This window comes from Haliaeetus albicilla, chromosome 8 (genome assembly GCF_947461875.1).
Source record: "Haliaeetus albicilla chromosome 8, bHalAlb1.1, whole genome shotgun sequence".
Classification (NCBI taxonomy): domain Eukaryota; kingdom Metazoa; phylum Chordata; class Aves; order Accipitriformes; family Accipitridae; genus Haliaeetus; species Haliaeetus albicilla.
The window spans coordinates 31,631,805-31,650,794 of NC_091490.1; the positions used below are offsets into that span (position 1 = coordinate 31,631,805).

The following is an 18,990-nucleotide window of genomic DNA, read 5'->3' on the forward strand; positions in this document are numbered from 1 at the left end:
GAACAGACAGCAAAATCTTATTGTAATTTTGCTCAGAGCAATTAAGGAAATGGGTTAATTGTATAAAATTAATTACTAGTGCTTGAATCATTAAAATCCATGTTGGGAATATCAATACAGCTACGAGATATATTGTATTTCGCATCCTTTCATTGCTTCCCTCTCTGGGGAAAAAAAGGGAAAATTAAGTATGATAAAAATGGCCAAAAAAAGAAACTATCTAGTGTCAGAAAAATCCAGTTCTGGAACTGTTTTGGAGGGAAGTCATCTGAGGAAAAGTTATCTTGAGTCAGCTTTGACAATAAGAATAGGCAGTAACAGGAAGGTGCTGTGCTGCTGAACTTGAGGGTTACTCTGACTTTCCCAGCTCTGTTGTTTGTTTGCTCAAATTACAACCCTGTCAAAACCAAAGCACACTCGTGTCGACGCATTCATCTGTACCTCTTCAAAGTCTTTTTTTTCCTTCTCCCTTTCCCTCCATCTTTTCATGGCCTCAAGCTCCAAGCAACATGCTGTTTATTCTGGCGTTCCACCACCTCCTTTCCTGTTTAATTTTTTTCCCCTTAAAAGAATGTGTGCGGGCTGAGAAACAGACTTTCTCGGATGAGTTTTACAGAGTTTAGTCTCTGCCAGGGGCTGGATCCTGCCAGCTTAAGAGGAATTTTCTCCTACTCATTTTCCCATCAGCTGGTCCGCGAGTAACTCAATGACCGAAACACCCACTGCCAGAGGAATCAAGGGGAGAACTCCTATTTTATCATCTCCCTTGTTAAAACAAACAAACAAACACACACACGCATCAGTGAGCTGTAGGTTAAAACTGGTCAGACCCAGTTTGCTTCCCCTGTGAGACCAGTGCTGTTGAAGTCATAAGGTTTCTGCACAGACAGCAGTGCACGTACGATATGCCTGCCTGCTCTGCCTTCCCACAACCACATCATACCCCCTCCCTGGGCGTGGAGGCTCTCGCGTTGCCCATACGAGCAATGAATTAAGGAAACCCCAAGTTTCCCCTGCAGCACATGTTGCTGTGCACTAAGGACACATTCCCCCCATCACTAGGATTAAATAAACGTAGCCCCCTTCCCTAAATTCATACGCTATGCCGGAGCTTCCTGGGGGTCTCTGGGCATCGTGCAGTTTAAGAAATAAAACTTTACAATCAGGTGACCACACTGAGAAAAGACGAGGAAAAAAGGGCAAAGGGATGACAACTTTCTCTTAGGTAAATGTCCCCTTAAGAAAACAGTTTTCTGCTAAGCTAAAGGTACTCAGATCTATAAAGCTCACATGAGCAGCCAAATATTTGCTTGTTCCCCCAACAGAGATGCTGAGCCCAGGCTGGGGGCTCTGAAGTTCACTGCCTCTTCTGTTCTCACATAAAGTCCTTACAGCAGACCTAAGGGGCAAGGAAGGGAGGTTTTTCCTCATGTCAAAACACAACAGGTTTTTTGTTAGTTGTTTTTTTTTTATTTATTACCTTAGCATGAATTTACTTATATCACATGTTTTGTGGCAAGGACAGGCTCTTTGGAAAAGTGGTGAACTGAGTAGGTTCCCATACTTGTGGGTGACCGCCACGCACAGTAGGAGCACTCATCCTGTTTTCTTACAGTGAATGTAAAAGAAAGCACCCATTTTTCAGCAGTTAACATAGAAATACATCCAGCAGAAGCAGCAGCTCATTTCACTGTAAACAAAAAACACACAATGCATCAATATATGCTTAGTTGTGAGGCCCCAAATGAGCAGGCACAGCAGAACTTGCCTGATCAAGTGGAGGCTGAAAAACACCTCTTTGGACACACGATGAGTCTGGTGGATCACATCCCATCTCCTGTGAGATATTTAGAAAGAACTGGTGAATGGCAAGCTCTTCTCTACTTCTGGATGTATCCCCCAAGCTACCAAAATTGCCAGCATCATTAGTCCCAACTCTACAAATCACTCAATTGCTGTAACAGTATTAATGCCTGCAGTTGATTATGGTACACCAACTAGCAATAACTTCACACTACAGCCTCTTACAGGCTTCAAACCTACCAACTATGAATGCTCCTGGCAAAGAAATGTATCCCCTCCTTCTGGACACAACCGCAGACACGAAGAACTCCCAAGATTTGGTTCAAGTGTTTTAAAAAGTCATTGTACACTTTGAACTAAAAAAATGGGAAACAGCATTTAGAAGCCAGGATTTTTATTCTATTGCAACCATAATCATAGGGAAATTTCCTATCATAGGTCCTGTGGTTGCTAATAAACCAGTTTCTGATGAGGGGCAAGCACAGATGAAATACAAAAACCAGCACAAAACCCAAAACAGATGGACTCTGCCAAAATTTCATGCATGGAGGAGAGCAAGGAGTTGGCAAGAGCTACCCTTACTGGAAGTGAGTAACCAGATGCATAAGGGAAAGGAATGGTGCTTATTTCCTAAGTGACACTCAGCTCTGAGAAAGCTAGACATGGTCCCTCCCGCTGCCCCAAGCCATGATCGATTTGACCCAAATAATTTGACAGATGCTGGTCCAACCTATTCTTAAACACATCAGCAGTGGAGATACCACACCCTCAGACCCATGCTTTGCTTTCATCAGAGAAAGGCAGTGGAGTTTCCTATTGGAAATTAAACCCACAACTTCTTGTTCTGTTGCCTGTGGCCAGGAAGAAAGAGCTCATTCCCTTAATCCCTGCAAGAGACTTTTTCAGACTAGAGGATGTCCTTCTTTCCTCCAGATTCCAGAAGCCTGTCCTCCATAAAACACAACTTAAAACTAAGTCTACAGAACAAAGTCCATAAAATAGAACTTGGAAAAGCAGGACTATAGTTACAGGACTCATGATCCTCCATATCCATTGAAAAAATTCTTGGTTCAAAACAATTTAAAAGCAGGATGTAGACTAATCCATGTTTCCATTTTTCTTTGGTGATCAAAGTTCTCCAGACATTGCTCATTCTTGACAACATCCTCTCCACTTTAAGTGAGCCGGACCTTCTTAGGATCACTCGGCCAAAACACCCTGAGCACCCCAAACACAAAAGGCCCTATCCACCAGTCAACACCTAACACAGCACCAGGAGTCAGCCAAGAAGCCCCTTTGGGAGACAGCTCAGGAAATCAGCCAGCAGTGCCAGGGAAGGGGTCCGACAGTGCCACCACAGCAAAGGATGTACCTCTCCACAATAGGGCTTCATAATCCTTTTTTCTTCTCCAGTCTTTACCCCAGAAACACACGATTTTTCAGATCTCAACTAACTGGCACACCTAGGATCAAACTCGAATCAGAACTGACGCTCCAGGGCTGAGCTTAAACAGAGCCCTGGGGCCATGGGCAGGAGTGCAGGAGGACCCAGCTGAGGCCACCCAGCACCCTGACACACATCACCTGTGAACATATTTATTAGCTGTTAAATTCAGCTTTTACAGGTATTTCCATCCTTCTCAGTATCTGGGGTTTGTTAATTTAAATATCCCATCTGTGTTACTTATTATAGCACCCTATAAAATCTTTCTTTTCCTGAAAGCATTCGCTACACCCACAAACATATTTTTAATTTTATTTGGCCTGTCTATTAAAATTCATCAATGTTAATGCTTAAATCATAAAATAACAGTCACAGATGAAGAGCTGCACTTAAGCTGAAATGAAGCTTTCAGGAAACAAAGTGTTTCCATTTAAGACATGTTTAAAAGAAGAGCACTGGGAACAGCAAGCTTAATAATATGCTTTGCTGTACTATTATTTACTGTGCTTTAGTCTCACAGGCGGTTTTACTGGCTGACTTGTCTTCAAAGTCTGAGCTAGTCTGAACTCACCCTTCTAATGGGCTCATAAAACTTGAAGCCAGCAGGTTCATATTCCATAAAAATCAAACTGCCTTTGAAGCACTGTAGGACCATGTCTTCTTCTTCATCCTTCACCTGCTTGTGTCCCAGGCTGGCAGCACCCACCCTGTTAGAATGGGTACTTAAAAACTCCTTTTGATAAATGGAGGTCTGCAGCTCTAGTGAGAGCCACAATAAATCACATGCATACAGTGGCTTTCCTTGGAGGAAATACTCCAAAGCAGTGATCAAGGCCATTCTCCACAACTATTTATGTGTGTGGTGACACCAATGGAAATGTTGAGGCTGGTGGTCTGGGGGACACCCTTAATGAGGAGATCTTGGTGGACCCCAGGACATTTCTGAACACAGCCTCAAAGCAAGGTCAGGTTGCTGTGAGCCTTCCCAGTCCAGCTTTTAAGATCTTCACAGATGGAAATTGCATGGTCTCCAGTGCTAAACTATTTTCGCTATGAAAAACTTTCTCCTTATGCCCAGCTTTCCCCTGTTGCAGTGTGTGCCCATTGCCTTTTGCCACCATGCTGCACAGACCTGAGGACAGCAAGGAGTTTCTCTTTGACATGTCCCTCTGCACACCCTGCGAGAGGCTGGCATCCCAATCTGAGATGCCTTCTGCTCCCTGATGGATGAGGGTTCCAGCCACAGCAAAGATCTGGGAGTGAAATGAATGGGACAAGAGGAATGTGCTGAGCAGTGCTGGAAAAGACCCTGCAGCTATTACCACACAAAGACAAAAAAGGAATATTTTCCAAGTTATTTTCTCTGTGTATCATCTTTCTCTCCCAGACAGCCAGGGCATTTTCCTACTCTTTTGTACCATCTACGAATTTGGTGTCTCCAGTCACACTCTGCCACATGGCTTACTCTGGTCATCTCCTCCTCTTCCCTTTACACCTTTTTTTTGCCTTTCCTGAGCTATCTCCAGCCTTCACTGAGGGAATCTCTCTGAAGCATCAAGAAGCTTGCTGAAAATTTCAGGTCCACAGGTGTGGCATCGCTGTAAGACACAACCACACAAGGAAGGCTCCAGACTTACTCAAGGGTCTCCCATCTGAATTCAGCTTTTGGCTTATACTGCTGACAATAAGTTTTTAATGTATCTTATTTTATGTACCCTGCAGAGTGAACAGGTCTGGGTAGACTGAATTTGCAATAAAGGAGAGTCCAGCCCAGTTACCTACATCCAACTGGACACCAGTAACAAGAATAGTATTGGTACAGAGTCTAGATACAGTCTTAAAACCTGTATTTTTGTTACAAACCACCTGGTGGTGTAAAGGAATGTTTAAAGCCTGCTTTAAAAGAAGTTTTACTGAAATATGAAATGAAACTGCCTTTAGCAGAAAAGGTGGCTGCATCCTGTATCTGGAAACAAGCAGTGGATCAGCTAATACTTCCCATGAGTATTGGGGCACCCTTGCTACAGCTCAATCCTCTTGCAACTATTTGTAACTCGATGTTGCCCATCCAATGTGTATGTTTTATTCAGAGCTGTGTATATGGGGCTGAATGTGTGTGTCTGACTCTGAATCATTTGTTTAATACTGCATTTATTGAGGTAGTCTCACACAAGCTAAACAGTGCCACAGGTGTGAGAGGGATTTTCTGGAAACCGATGATTCAACTGGAGTTCATGCGTGCATATGGAAATGTAACTTGTGGGCAGTTTCTCAGCTTTTACTAACAAAGCTCAAACAGGCACAAAATGAGCTGATGCTTCCAAAGACCCTGCTAAAAAATACGCTGTCCACTGGCTGCTCAGTGCAGTACCTGCCCAACAGTGTTTGGGCTTGAATCCACTGAATGGCTGTGTTTGTCTTCTTTAAAGATCCATTTCAAGCAAAAAAAGACATCAGCAGGAAAATAAAATCTCTTTTGAGCACATAAAACAAAGAAATAAATCTTTCATTCATTCTTTCACTGTTTCAGCAGCTATTTTTCCCTCTCATTTTTAAAATCAAATGCAATAAACCCCTTCAAACTCAGGTTTTGTTTAGGTTGATGAAACAGCTAAGGAAAAAAAAATTGATCATTAAAGCTGCAAGGCAGGGCTGGGCAGAATAATCATCTTTAAATATTTAAAGACTTATTTAGATAAACACTTGAATTACTTAAAAAATGGATTAGAATTATGCTGCATAAGGAGAAGCAGTGGGAACAAGCTGGAATATCAAATGATTCTTTAGCAATTTACTAAATATTTTACTTTAGCTTAGTGTTAGATTCACCTACATTCAAGACAAATATCATGATGACCCTGGAAATCAGTCAGGAAAATAAACAGGATGCTAGCAAAATACAGGTAGCTAGCCATGTACAGAAGGCTTGGGGGCCAAGGTATCGGCCAAAAAAAAAAAGGTCCTGTGATGAAAGCATGATCCAACATTTGGACTAGGTAGGCTTCAGAAAGGAAAGGGAAAATGTTACCTACAATTAAATCTACATGTAAATTAGTTTATGTCAGTCATAAATCTAAACCAATACTGTATGCTGAAAGGCATGCAAAAGAGAGCAAGCTCAGAGACCAGGCACAGAGTCTGGATTGCCCCCAGTGAAATAGCTGCTAGATTAGAAATAAAGCTGGCTGAAGAACAGGGATTTTGTCTTGTGACAATAATACAAGGTTTTGACATTCTTCGTGAGCATGCCTGCACGTGTACGTGTGCGTGTCCAGCTTTATTTGCATGTGTGCCAGGCTAGCTGCCCCTCCCCAAAAAGGCAATGAACCCACTGCTGTGGGCACCTCCCAGTTGAGGTTCTCCATTGGGTTGTTGGGAGGTCGCTCTTCCTTTTGATTGGGAGTGGGGATATGAATCTCTGTCTCTTCTACGTGCCAAGGGAATCAAATGCAGCTTCCAGTTGCCAGCAATTGCATGTTATTGAAAAATATATCTTTTTTTTCCTATTCTTACATGAACTTGCCACATCCCCCAGCCTAGCTCCTCCCTGCCCGTGCATGCGTTTCCTTTCGGAGGAAGGCTTCCCCATTCCCACCCTGGCTGCTCACGGAGAAAGACGCTGTATGGCCCTGAAAACCGCATCCAGCCACCGTGCACATCTAGGGAGAAGGGCTGGATCTCACCTGCATCGCAGGGAGCGTGTAGAGTCACGGTCTCCCCATGGCACAACCATGGGGTTCGTCCCGCTTTTGAGGCAATTCTGAGGAGGTTGCAAAGGACACATTTACGAACATGTCATTATGTATCATTGAAAAAGAATCCCGCATTTTTTTTTCTCCAGAAGCAATGTGCTGCTTGCTTAGCTGTGCTCCACAAACATCTGCTTGCCAATATGCGGACAAATATTCAGGTGAAAGAGAGAAAGAGGAACTTCTCCAGCTTGCTCGAGTTGAGCACAGTGATTATTGTGAAAAAGGTGAATTTCTTGAACAATGAAAAAGCTTCCTATACCTAAGTTCTGAGAAGTGGTTATGAAGAAAACCTTTCTCAGAAAGATTTCCAGAGCAGTACTGCATTCTGGAGAAGCTAGAGTAGGGTTCAGGGGTACATGAAGGTTCTGTGCTACAAAACCTCCTTAAGACCCCAAAAGCCAGGATTGCTTTCCTGGCCTTAGCACTGCTCTGCAGTGTAAAACCCCCAAATCACTGCACCTTCATTTCTCGGCTTCCAAGTTGTAACAGGGAGCAACACTGGACTTCCTTGTGAACCCATGGGGACCTATGTACCGGTGGTACTCCAGTGCCACCACGCGAAGCTGTATGGGTAGATGGATGGAAACAGCTCTTTCAATTTCTGTAGGCCATGATGACATTACACCATTCAGAAGATATTACAGGGGAAATAAAACTCAAAAAATCAGTTTTCCACACAAAAACTCATTTGGAGTCGTTCGCCTTGTGTTGTGGACTGTTCAAAATGGCAGGGGCAGACAGGTTAAATGAAAGGGAACCCAACACAGACTCCACGCTCAGAGCTGTTTTGGAAGAGTTTAATTTGGTTTTGTGTTTTTTTCCTCAAAATCTTCCCTCTGAAGCACAGCTGATCTGCAACAACTTTATTCTGCTTTGCTGGCCCCTTCTCCCAGAGGGAACAGCACCGGATATTGCTCTGATTAAATCCATTCCACTTGGTATAAGACTCTGGAGGTTATAACTGAAAGTATAACTTTCAGTTGTACTTTCAGCCTTCTGGCTAGTTAAGAGATTTATTTAAGTCTGGTTTTAACCATAGCTCTACCTGACCTTGCTGGTGACGTTACCATGTCATGGTGAAAACAGGGGTTTGCACTGAGACACCGTCTTGATGTGAGAATTGTTAAAGCAACGGTCTGGAGGCCAAAGGCTGGTGTTTAATTTATATAGCACAAGGAATACAAGTGCTGCAACCCTCCTGTATCCCTCATCCTTAGCAGAGATACTGGGACCAGCACTGGGGTGAGGTGAATTTTTTGTGTTCCCAGTCATCACCCCCAAGTTACGATTGCCCAAACTCTCCATCACTCTGCAGCACTACAACTTGCACCATTTGTGCTGCCCAGAGGAACACACCTTATATAAAAGGGATCTTTCATTAGCCTAATAAAAATTCTCCAAGTCTAATTGCAGAGTTACTGTTCATCCTGTTACAACAATGCTAACGCTTATGGCATCTCCCGTCCTGCGCCGGCTCTCCTCTGCCTGGGTCACTGAATAACCAAATAACCCCTTGCTGTTACTAGCTGCCCACTAAGAAATACGGCCACGTGACATCACACTGCATTGCAAAGCTGGACAAAAGCTATAACAATGCAAAAAGTATTCACCTGGTCCATGGAAATTGGCTTTTTTAACAGGCTGAAATCAAGCTCCGGGCAGGCCACAGTGGACCTGGATGAGGTTGAGAGGTCAGTCGGTGCTTAGCACAAAGCCTGTTACGAGCGGAGATGACCGCACATTTAACTGGGCTGTGAGAGCTCATAAGAGCAGAAAAGCCCTTGCAGGAACCTGCCAATTAAAAATTCCCTCACTGACTCATTACCCGATGCTGTATTTGAAGTCCAAAGGGGAAAGGGGCTGGGGCTGTTCCTGTCAGGCTTCATCTGCAATCAACAGAGGTCCTAAGAATTTCTGTTTCAGAGAAAAGACATTATTTTGCCCTTTCCAATTCAGAATAACAGAGACCCATTAAATACAGGCATTATGTGGTTTGTTGTGTTCTGTGTTTTAGTATTTTATTATTTTTATCTTAATGATGCATGCTGAGTAGTGTGTGATGTCCCAGATCAGCCAAAGACACAAAGAGAAACTCTTCAGACAGCAAAGATGCTCCAGTCTGCACTATTGGCTGCCTTCCTTTGTAAAATCTAACTAGGTGAAAAAGGAGGGCATTAAAACACATGATCATAATAATGAGAAAAATAAAATTTCGTTGCTGCCACTGACACATCATACAGAAAATAAAAAATATGAACATGAAGAATGACTAAATTGAACTCCACCTTTTCAGTCTTACATGAGTTATCTAAAACTTTTTTTTCCCTTTGCAAATATTTTCCCCAGAGGAAAAATGCAAAAAAATTGCAATTTCACGCAAAAAAAAAAAAAGGAAAAATTAATCAAGACAGCATTTAACAAACCAATTATTTCAGTAGTAACTTCTCGGCTGGGTTTCGAAGTGGGGTTGTTAGCAGCCTGAGCATTGCCCTGCTGGCAGGTGCACCCTGACACTTTGCCATGGCCGTCCCGCGCCCTCCCCATAATGCCCCGCACCACAGCTGACGCACACCAGCCCTGGCTCTTCGGCCTCGCCAGCAGGATGGTGCTAGCAGGGCACAGGGAAGAGTCAAGCTCCAGACCACCCCGATACTAGACATCTTCCTTCTCGCGCACCCACCCCACTCCGTGGCCTCCCTCCCTCCAGTGACCACGTCCCTGTCTGGGATGCGAGCCCTGCCAGAAAGCTGCGGGAGGGCAGGGTTAGCATCAGAGGCTATAATTAAACTTCAGAGCTCCGTGACACCACGCTCCAAGCATGTCCGACAAGAACGCTGCTGCGGGTCCTCCAGTGCAGAGTGGCTGGAGACAGATATTTCCGACGGCACCTCACAGCGGGACGAGGTTGCACTGCAGAGAGTCCCAATGACGTATGTGGCTTTTCAGCGAACTACTGTCATTATGGGCTGCCAAGACTGTGAAGTCAGTGCAATGCTGCGGGGGATTTATTTTATTTATTTATCTTATTATTTTAATTCTTTTTTTTTTTTTTTTTTTTGCAAATGGAGAGTGTGAGTCTGTCAGGGAACAAGGGGTATGGTTTGCAAGCACAGAGCAAGGGAGGTTGGGCAACCCAATTTAGCCTGGGACATGCCTCAAAACGGTTTGCAGAGATGTGTGAGGCCACTCACTTGTAATTATGTTTCCTGCATTTACGTTTAGGTTCCTTGTGGCGCTCTGGTATTTTTACACATCTTGGACCAGACGGGCAGGTGGATGTAGTTCTTTGTATGCACAGCACAAGGAAAATGCCAGACTTCAGGGGATATAAATAAACGTCAGAGCTGGGCTTTGGTGTTTCTGATGCTCACCTGAAATACTAGGAGGAGAAAAAAGGTGTCTGTCATCACATTTCATTCATAAATGGCTCTTTTACTGGAGAGAGGTGGCAGAGGAGTGAAACAGGTTTGTGAAAACCAGCACATATATCAGTTTCTTCACTTTCTTCCACATAACAAAGAAATTTTATGCATTGCTGTATTTTGACCCATTTCTAGTGCTTCTCGAAGCCTACACAGTTCTTCCTGGTTAAAATCAACCAGGAAATCTTGTTGAAAAATACCCATCCCCTGAAAGGTCTCAGCGTTTCCCACATTACGCTGAACAAACATCATCTCGCCCCGGTGCTTCTCACGCCATCCCCCTTCACAGCCCCAGCAACAAGGAGGAGCCTGTGAAAATGCAAATAAGGCAATCAGGAAAGATAATTTGTTTTCAGATCATGTTTTGGGTGAAGTTTACAATTTAAAGCTATCCAATTTCTTCCTCTTTTATGTGCTACTCCACTGAAATTTGGAAATTATAATGTGCAATCATTTGTAAGGGAGATAAAAATCACACATAAAGGAGGTGCTTTTTAGTAACGTAAGTGAAACGGAGGCAGGAGAGTGAGAGAAGATATCTACAAGAAAAAAAATCCATCTCAGTAGTTATATTCTAGATTGAGATGGTCTAAATACCAGCCTAAGTACCTGGTGGCTTCAGAGGGTAGAGGTAACTGGACAACTCAACACAAGAAATAAAGACTCCGCTGCAAATGCTGTGCCTCTCCACACCATGCGGTCTGCAACCACTTGTACACACACCATGTAGTCAGCACATCATCATCCCACCATTAAGGTACTTTTCCCTGTATCCCTGTGGCCACACCACGCTATTTGGAAAGGCGGGCATCGGTGTGACGGCCAGGCGCGCCGTGGTGTCTTTGGGCCGGATACATATGGGATTCTCCGCATGGGGCAATGGCATTTCCCTCAAACCACAGGCTGGAGTCCAAGGGGACGATTGTGAAAATGTTTTGTCATCTCCAGCTCTGCCCCAGGCTGGGAATAGCCCGCATTACAGAATTCAAAGTGGATGATGAAAAAAAAATCATCAATAACATTTTATCATTCTTAGCAGGAAGACTGTATTTTCAAAACAGCCTACTGCCCCTAGCAATTGAGGCTCAGACTGAATAACTCCCATGACAGCTTATCTCATCCCACCCGTCCTGTTTTTGCTGGGCAGGTTGCCTGCAGGACACAGGCATCCCGGAGAACCGAGGCAAGCATACGAACTAGGAGCTGCCATGCACTAACCAGTCTAGAGACCTGAAAAAGCTGATAATGAGATGAGAAGTTTTCTACTTCATTTTTTTTGTTAACTTCTCTGGAGGACCATTCACATTCTACCAAGTCGCACAAACTGACCAGAGAAGACAGAAACTTCAGGATGCCAAAAAGCCAGTTCCCTAGAAGTCAGGTGAACAAGTATCTCCCTTTTTATATAGTGGCCACAGAAGAGAAGTTGTCTGGACAATGTTTTAGGGAAAGAAATGCCTCAGACTATGCAAGCCTCACAAGATTTTGGATAGACTGTGCTACAGAGGCAGTACCACACTCCTCAGGAAGGTGTATTTTTCCGCAGAGACCAGCAATTCTGGCTGTGATGTTCCACCTGCCCCCTCTTCTCCCTTCTCTCCCATACTTCAGCAACCGTCATCTCCACCTCATCCTCTGTCTTTCTCTCACTTGGGACACACCAGCTCTTGAACTGTCTCATCTCTTGATACCTGCGCCCAGCGTAGCCTTTATATGCATCCATTAAATCAAGAAAACTAGCCCTGGAGCAGACTAGGAAGTTTCAGAAATCTCTGTTTCTATATGATTAGTCAAGAATCTGTAGCAAAAGAGTGAACTTGTTGCTATCATGACCTAATTCTGTATTTGCTCCTCCTGTGCCTATGGTACACGGTATGAACAGATTTTCGACACCAGCTCCAGGTAGAAGCTGGAGGTCCACCTGGGTAAGGAACGTGGATGAAAGAAGACCCCTGTGTCTCATAGGCATACGTAGAACATATATGTGTCTCAGACTCCAGCTCACTCCTCCCTACACTACTGTTCCTGTTCCCAAATAAACAGGAAAGCATATATGAATGCTGTCTATTTGGAGACACCGTAAGTTAGGTGAGTTGTTTCTCTGCTTTCCCTTCTTGCTCAAAAAAGGCTCTTGGCTTCTTGCCCACCTCTCTTCCCTATTTCTTTATGCTTTATGTTGCTCTGTACAATGAAGGGGGTGAAGAGCTCCCTGATTTCACTGTTCCTGAACAACTAAGAATAGAGTATTTCTGTCCTTGATATGAGCAAGAACCCGTTAAATCACATATATTTGAGTATTACAGTTGCAGAATCTGGCATCCATTTACTAGGAAGGCAGGAAGCCTTTTTCTTAAAGCCTTCCAACATTTTAACTGTTAAACACGAGAATGCTACTCTTGAATCACGCTGGAGTTGAGGCAAAATAAACAATCTCTTACATAAAGTAAGAAAGTCCAGAGGGAAAGCTAGCGTGAGTAGAAAGTAAACTTCCTTGTTATGCAATTCATCTTGCCTAACTTTTTAAAGAAATCTTAAGAGCTGAAGCTAAAACGGCAAATGCAGAATGATCTTATTTCCTGTTGAACATTTACTCTCTCCAGCCACACAAGGGCTGTGTGCAGCTGATCATCGACACAGACTGCTCTGGCTTGCAAAGCAGCTCTAAGGAATAGCTGTGGCTGGTTCACATCACGAATGGAGACACTTCATGCATGCACAGCACTCGTTCGCATACAGCCATGTCAACATTAATTTAATTGTGTCACCATTTTAATGCCCTTTTTTCTCTCCTCCTGGAAAATTGAATAATTCCACTTTTTTTTCCTAAGTGCAGTACATCTCAGCAAACCATTCGAGCAAATCCACTTACAAAGATAGCATCACTGCATCGAGTGTGAAGAGTGAAAGTCTCTTTTCAAAGCCATTCAGTCCACATCCTTGCACCAGGTTTCTCACAAGCATGCACGTGCCAGCAGGCACCGCTCACCAAGTACCAGAGCAGAGCCAGCACCCCCAGTACAGACTGCCAAAAATAGACTGCAAGCACATTTTGAGTACCACATGGCGGAGCTGGGTTAAAGTCAGGAGTAGTGTGGTTTTCCTCTTTATACAGGGTCTGTGAGAAGCAGGGCTGGGGAGATACCGTCCTGCTCCAAAGCAAGGTGCTACCCATGAAGTGCCTGGAAGCATCTTACCTGTTTGGGATGGACCATCTCCCTGTCTCTGCTGAATTTCCAGCAGCATGTTTAGCATCTAATTTGAGAAAGGAAAAATACAGTCTGGCATGCCACCCTTGAAATACAGCCCACCCATCTATTATGCCAAAGCTAATGTTTATGGTTTCCCACAAAAAAAGATCACCGAGTACTACACAGTACTACACAGCGCGGGACTGTGTATCCACATGGGATGTCAGAAAACTCAATAAAATGGGAACTTAGTTCTATGCAGAAGAACCATATTTCTGTAACTCACATAACCTTCCTTAAAGCTACGGATTTCCTCCTTCTCATATTGAGCAATCATAGGAGAAGTCCTCTAGATCTCCCGTGATGTCCTTTACAACCCAACCACCCTGCTGAAGCCTGTAACTCATAACAAAGTCAGATGAAGCACTTGTGATGTACTGACTTTAAAAAGCAACATGAAGAGCAAATTTTCTAGAACCACTTGAAAACAGACTTCCCTGGTATTTTAATACCTATACAACTACAGCAAGAAACACAAAGACTGCAGGCTATGTGTATGGCCTCACAAGCTAGCTGAAAAAAATTGATGTTTAATATTAAAAAATTTAAAGCCTTGAATTTAAACAGTGAAAATGGCAACAGTAATTTGCTAAAACAGTTCAAAATTTCAATTTGGAAAACGCAATTTGCCTTTCAATGTGACTAAAAAAAAGATATTTGGATATACTTCTCCACAAGGCTTTCACCACTGTGCAAAATGTTCATCATCATCATCTTCACTTTTCGCCTGTAGCAAGTTAAGGTATGGAGTCGCCCCATCCGGCTAGCCCAGAAAGCACTTCTCCATTAAAAGCCTTGGTCCAAGCCATTAAAACCCTTGGTCCAAGCCATTAAAATGCATGAAAGTCAAGATCTATCTCAGACCATGTTTTATTGTCCATAGATTGAATGAAAACTGACCTTGGACTAGATAACAGAAATGGTGGTAAGACCCCACCACACTTCCTACAAGATCTGGGTCTTGTTGGGATCATGATGGAGCTCAGTCTCATGTTCCCCAGCTCTTCGGGGGACAGAAATGGCATGGGCTGCCTACACTGAAGTTTCCCAAATATTCCCCAACTCCTGCAGACCTTTGCCCACCTACGCCCCCCACGCTGGGCCATGCGACCAGCCCCCAGGAAGAATGGTCATTTCCCATTTCATCTTGCTTAGAGAGTCCCTTTTCAACTAAATTACAGGGTTTTTTCAGTCCCTGACATCAATCAGGCCCTTTTACTTTGAGAAGCGAGGTCAGGAGAGGAGAAGGGCTCCCAGCGACAACTCCCCATTTCTGACCATACTTGAATGGTTTGTGGGTTCTTTGGTTCCCCTGGCAGAAAATCACTGTAATTAAGTGTTAGGAGTTTGATGAGGAAACCTTTCCTCACACCAGAGGCAGGAGTCTTCACCGGCCTCTTTCTCTCACTTTTTGACAATGCACCAAAGTCACAACATAAAAAGCCTTGGAATTTTCCAACGTTTCTGTTTCCTTTAAAGGCAAGAAAAGAGCTTTTTAGGAAAAAAAATGACTTTAGTCCCCAGACATTCAAAATGCAGCTGGAGGAATAATTTTTACCAGTTTCTCTCCAGCAAGCAACTTGTGTCAATGGAATTTTTGGAGGAAGAAAGAGCACAAAAGAATAAAAGATATTAATTGAGATTAAATAGATATTAGCTGTTGTAACACAGGAAACCCAAACTTATCTTGCTGCCTCTCGGCTGGCTGATTTATCACACATATTTAGGTAATAATGCTGGGAAAAGTGGCTGAGGGAGGGGGGTTGCTTTCTGCTTTCTTTGGTGTTTGGTTTTGGGGTTTTTTTCTCACTTTGGAGGCATTACCACAGCTTTTTCTCAGCAACTGGGAATGGGTTCCCAAACCTTTGGAAGGGAAAATGTGGATGAGGGCATGCCTAATTCATGGATGCCAGGAGTAACAGTTCTTCACACATGGTGCCTTTTGTAGACAACTGTCCACCTGAAGAAACCCATAATTTTGCACCCCAACTTGTCACAACCCCCTTTCATTTCGCAGGACCCATGACAGAGCAGCATGACGAACCAGGCTGTCACCAGCTCCTCAGCAACAACAAGAAAACTTCCTGTGAAATTTTTTAGCAGCTCTTAGAAATACATCCCTTCTGTGGTTTCTCTTCTGCCTTTTGAAGTTCCTTTCCTCGGTCTGAAAATTCAAGTTCACGTCAAGTTCACTTTTTATTTTAATATATTGACCTCAAGCCAGGAAGTGTGGCAGGGAGGATGGACAGTGCTATAGCACCACAACACTTAAATTTTCCACATTTGGTGCAAAAGTGTAAAGAAGAGAAGACTGCTTACAATCTCTTACACCCTTGCTGCCATACACAACTTAATCTTCAACTGTAATCTTCATATGAATTTGACAGAAGGTCCAACAAAAATGCATGAATATGAACATACAAATAATTGGAACATGTTTAAAATTTCCCAGCAGTTCCAACAGAAAAGCAACTTATCAAAAGCAGTCTTTTCACCAAAATGTGCAAATCTTGGGGGAAAAAAAAAATCAGTTCTAACTTAGCATTTATGGTCAAAAAACTTCCCCACCAGCTAGCAGCAGCCAGCTCTTAGGTATTCTCCTGTCAGTCTATCCCAAGCTTTCTGTAGGAGCTGTTCCAAGATGTTTCAATAATTAAGCATTCTGTGAAGCAAGAATTTGTACTTTCTGTATTCCATGTAAGGACTGTAACCAATGGGCTGTGCACTCAGCTTTCCTTTAATCCAGCCACTTCACCAACAGACAGAGCCACATTAGAAGTAGAAATGACCCAAAAGCTAGAACACATGTTTAGGATACAAAGATTTGACATTCAAGTCCATGCCTACATAACACGGGAAAGCTCCAAATATGTTTGTTGCATCCCTAGATGGAGGATGAAATTTTTCGAATGCAAAAATTTGCAAGAGATGGGAAAATGGATACCTCTCCACTGAATCTTTATGACCAGACACAGACAACTATAGATTCAGCTATCTCCTCCATCTGAAATACAACATACACAAATGACAAGCCTGAGAGAACAAAAACTTAGCGTTTCCACCTCAGGTCATAGCTCAATTTGCTAATGAACACCATGTTTGCACCCAGGGACTCTCTCCCACTCTGCAGCCTTTCCTGTGTGATTCATTAGTCCCATAAAATTGACAGTTTCTTTACGGTCCTTATTTTACCATGAATATCTTGTACCTTTAATCATGCATTGGCACGGAGCATATGCTACTGATTACAAATTGGGCTGTATTCAATAGGCATGCAAACACCTGTTTGTTTTTGGTGAAACACAATGAACTTCCAGCCCCATCTATTGGTGTAAGAGATGTTATTTAAGTGAAATTTAAGAGCCGCCATAAATGCCAAGAATGGAAGAACTCATAGTGAAGGAATACATGATCATCTCAGCGACTATCTCTGTAATTCTTCAAATTGATCAAAACTTTTACCATCAAACAAAATCATGAGAATTGTGGTTTGGTTTGAAGGAGAAAAGAGAGGAAAGGATGGCTTTTGGTTGGGTATTTACAGCCAAAGATGATGCTCCTAAGCAAACATTTGTCTGAAGTTATACATGCCCAGATTTTACATGTAAAGGGAACACAGATGTAGATGAGTAGAACGAGAAACATTCATCAATGTACAGAAAGGAAAAGGCAGCTACTGTGCTGAGCAGAAGTGGCTTCTGGAAGGAATTAGGAAAAAATGTAGACTTTCTTTCTGGTTCTTCACCTGGTGAAATCAGGAAAAACATTTATTTGAGGTATTTATAAGAAGTTAAATGGAACCTTGAGTTAGCTTCAAGTATGTTCGCTTGCTTGGATATTTATTTTTTTTCAGATGAAACAGAAATTTTAAAGAATCTATGAAAAAGAAACACCTTCCACTAGACCAGGTTGCTCAAAGCCCCATCCAACCTGACCTTGAACGCTTCCAGGGATGGGGCATCCACAACCTGTCTGGGCAACCTATTCCAGTGCCTCACCACCCTCACAGTGAAGTTCTTCCTTATATCTAATCTGAATCTACCCTCTTTCATTTTAAAGCCATTACCCCATGTCCTATCACTACATGCCTTTGTAAAAAGTAAAAAAAAATATTTTGCTCCTATTTTATAAAGGTGGAAAACAGGGAACAGAAGCATAAGAGGTATTTTAAGATTTTCCCAAAGTCCAAAAGTGACAAAACAGAAGAGTTAAGACAACTAGGTAGAAATTGTAGAAGTCCAGTCCCACCATACTGATTCAAGCACTTCAGCAGTCCATTCTGTTCAGTGACCACAATGTACTTGTATTAAGCATCAGAAAACTTCTGAGAAATAAATATCTTTTACCCCTAAGACATTTTTCAAAGATGTCAAGCAGTTCACCCAAGGATGGAGCAGCGGATGTGAACAAAACTAAGCTCCACAGAAAACCAGCAGGTCATTTCCCTGGACTTCGCTAAGAAAACAGCAGGACAATTGGTCTCAGGGGAGCAAGGGAGACATACAGACTGACATAGTCATGGACTAGTTATGACAGGCTGTTTTAAAAAGAACTGTTCCACTAAGATTGTATTGTATGGATTAAAGCTGCATTTATTATTTACAAGTACAGAAAAAAGATCAAAGTCAGGCTGCACTCCAATAGTACCGCAGTTGTGGTGTCCATTACCCAGAGATGATGTTGACCATGTTAATTTTCAGTATGAACTGGAGTTCTAATAATAGAATCAGGTACCTTATAAACTGATAGTCTAGAGATTGCTTAGCTCTTATACCAGATAAACTAAACTACTTGTAGAAAAAAGGAAGCCCTGGCTGCAGTTGGTTAGGAACACTCGATAAAGCAAATTAGATCCAGGCTTCATATAGAGATGGTAGACACCCCATCCCTGGAAACATTCAAGGTCAGGTTGGACGGGGCTCTAAGCAACCCAATCTAGTTGAAGATGTCCCTGTTCATTGCAGGGGGGTTGGACTAGATGACCTTTAAAGGTCCCCTCCAACTCAAACCATTCTGATTCTATGATTCTATAGATTTTCTTAATCTTTTTCTAGAATACCCATTTCCACACATGACACTTGTATCTTGCTCCTGAGGTGTACGGGAGAGCACCAGACTCTTTGATGCCTTCTTGTCACAGCGATCCATTATCCTGGAGGGCAGCAGAGGCCACACCGTGGAAGGAACGTCAAAGCTGACATACACACATATCCTGACGTAATTTTGTAGTATTTCGAGCTCTTTCTCCTCGGAGACACTTCAAGAGTACCAGCTCCTATTGCCATTCAAATAAAGTTGTCCTCTGAAAGGTCTTACATTAT

General features: G+C 43.0%; 1 long non-coding RNA gene across 1 annotated transcript in view; it reads right to left on the bottom strand.

The window, feature by feature from the left end:
• Window positions 1-1,540: 1,540 nt before the first annotated feature.
• The window catches only part of LOC138686449 (uncharacterized), a 28,010-nt gene continuing 10,560 nt past the window's right edge, over window positions 1,541-18,990 (bottom strand). Inside the window, exon 3 of the long non-coding RNA XR_011325833.1 lies at window positions 1,541-1,690. This is a non-coding gene — a long non-coding RNA (uncharacterized lncRNA). The remainder of the gene's footprint in view (window positions 1,691-18,990) is intronic.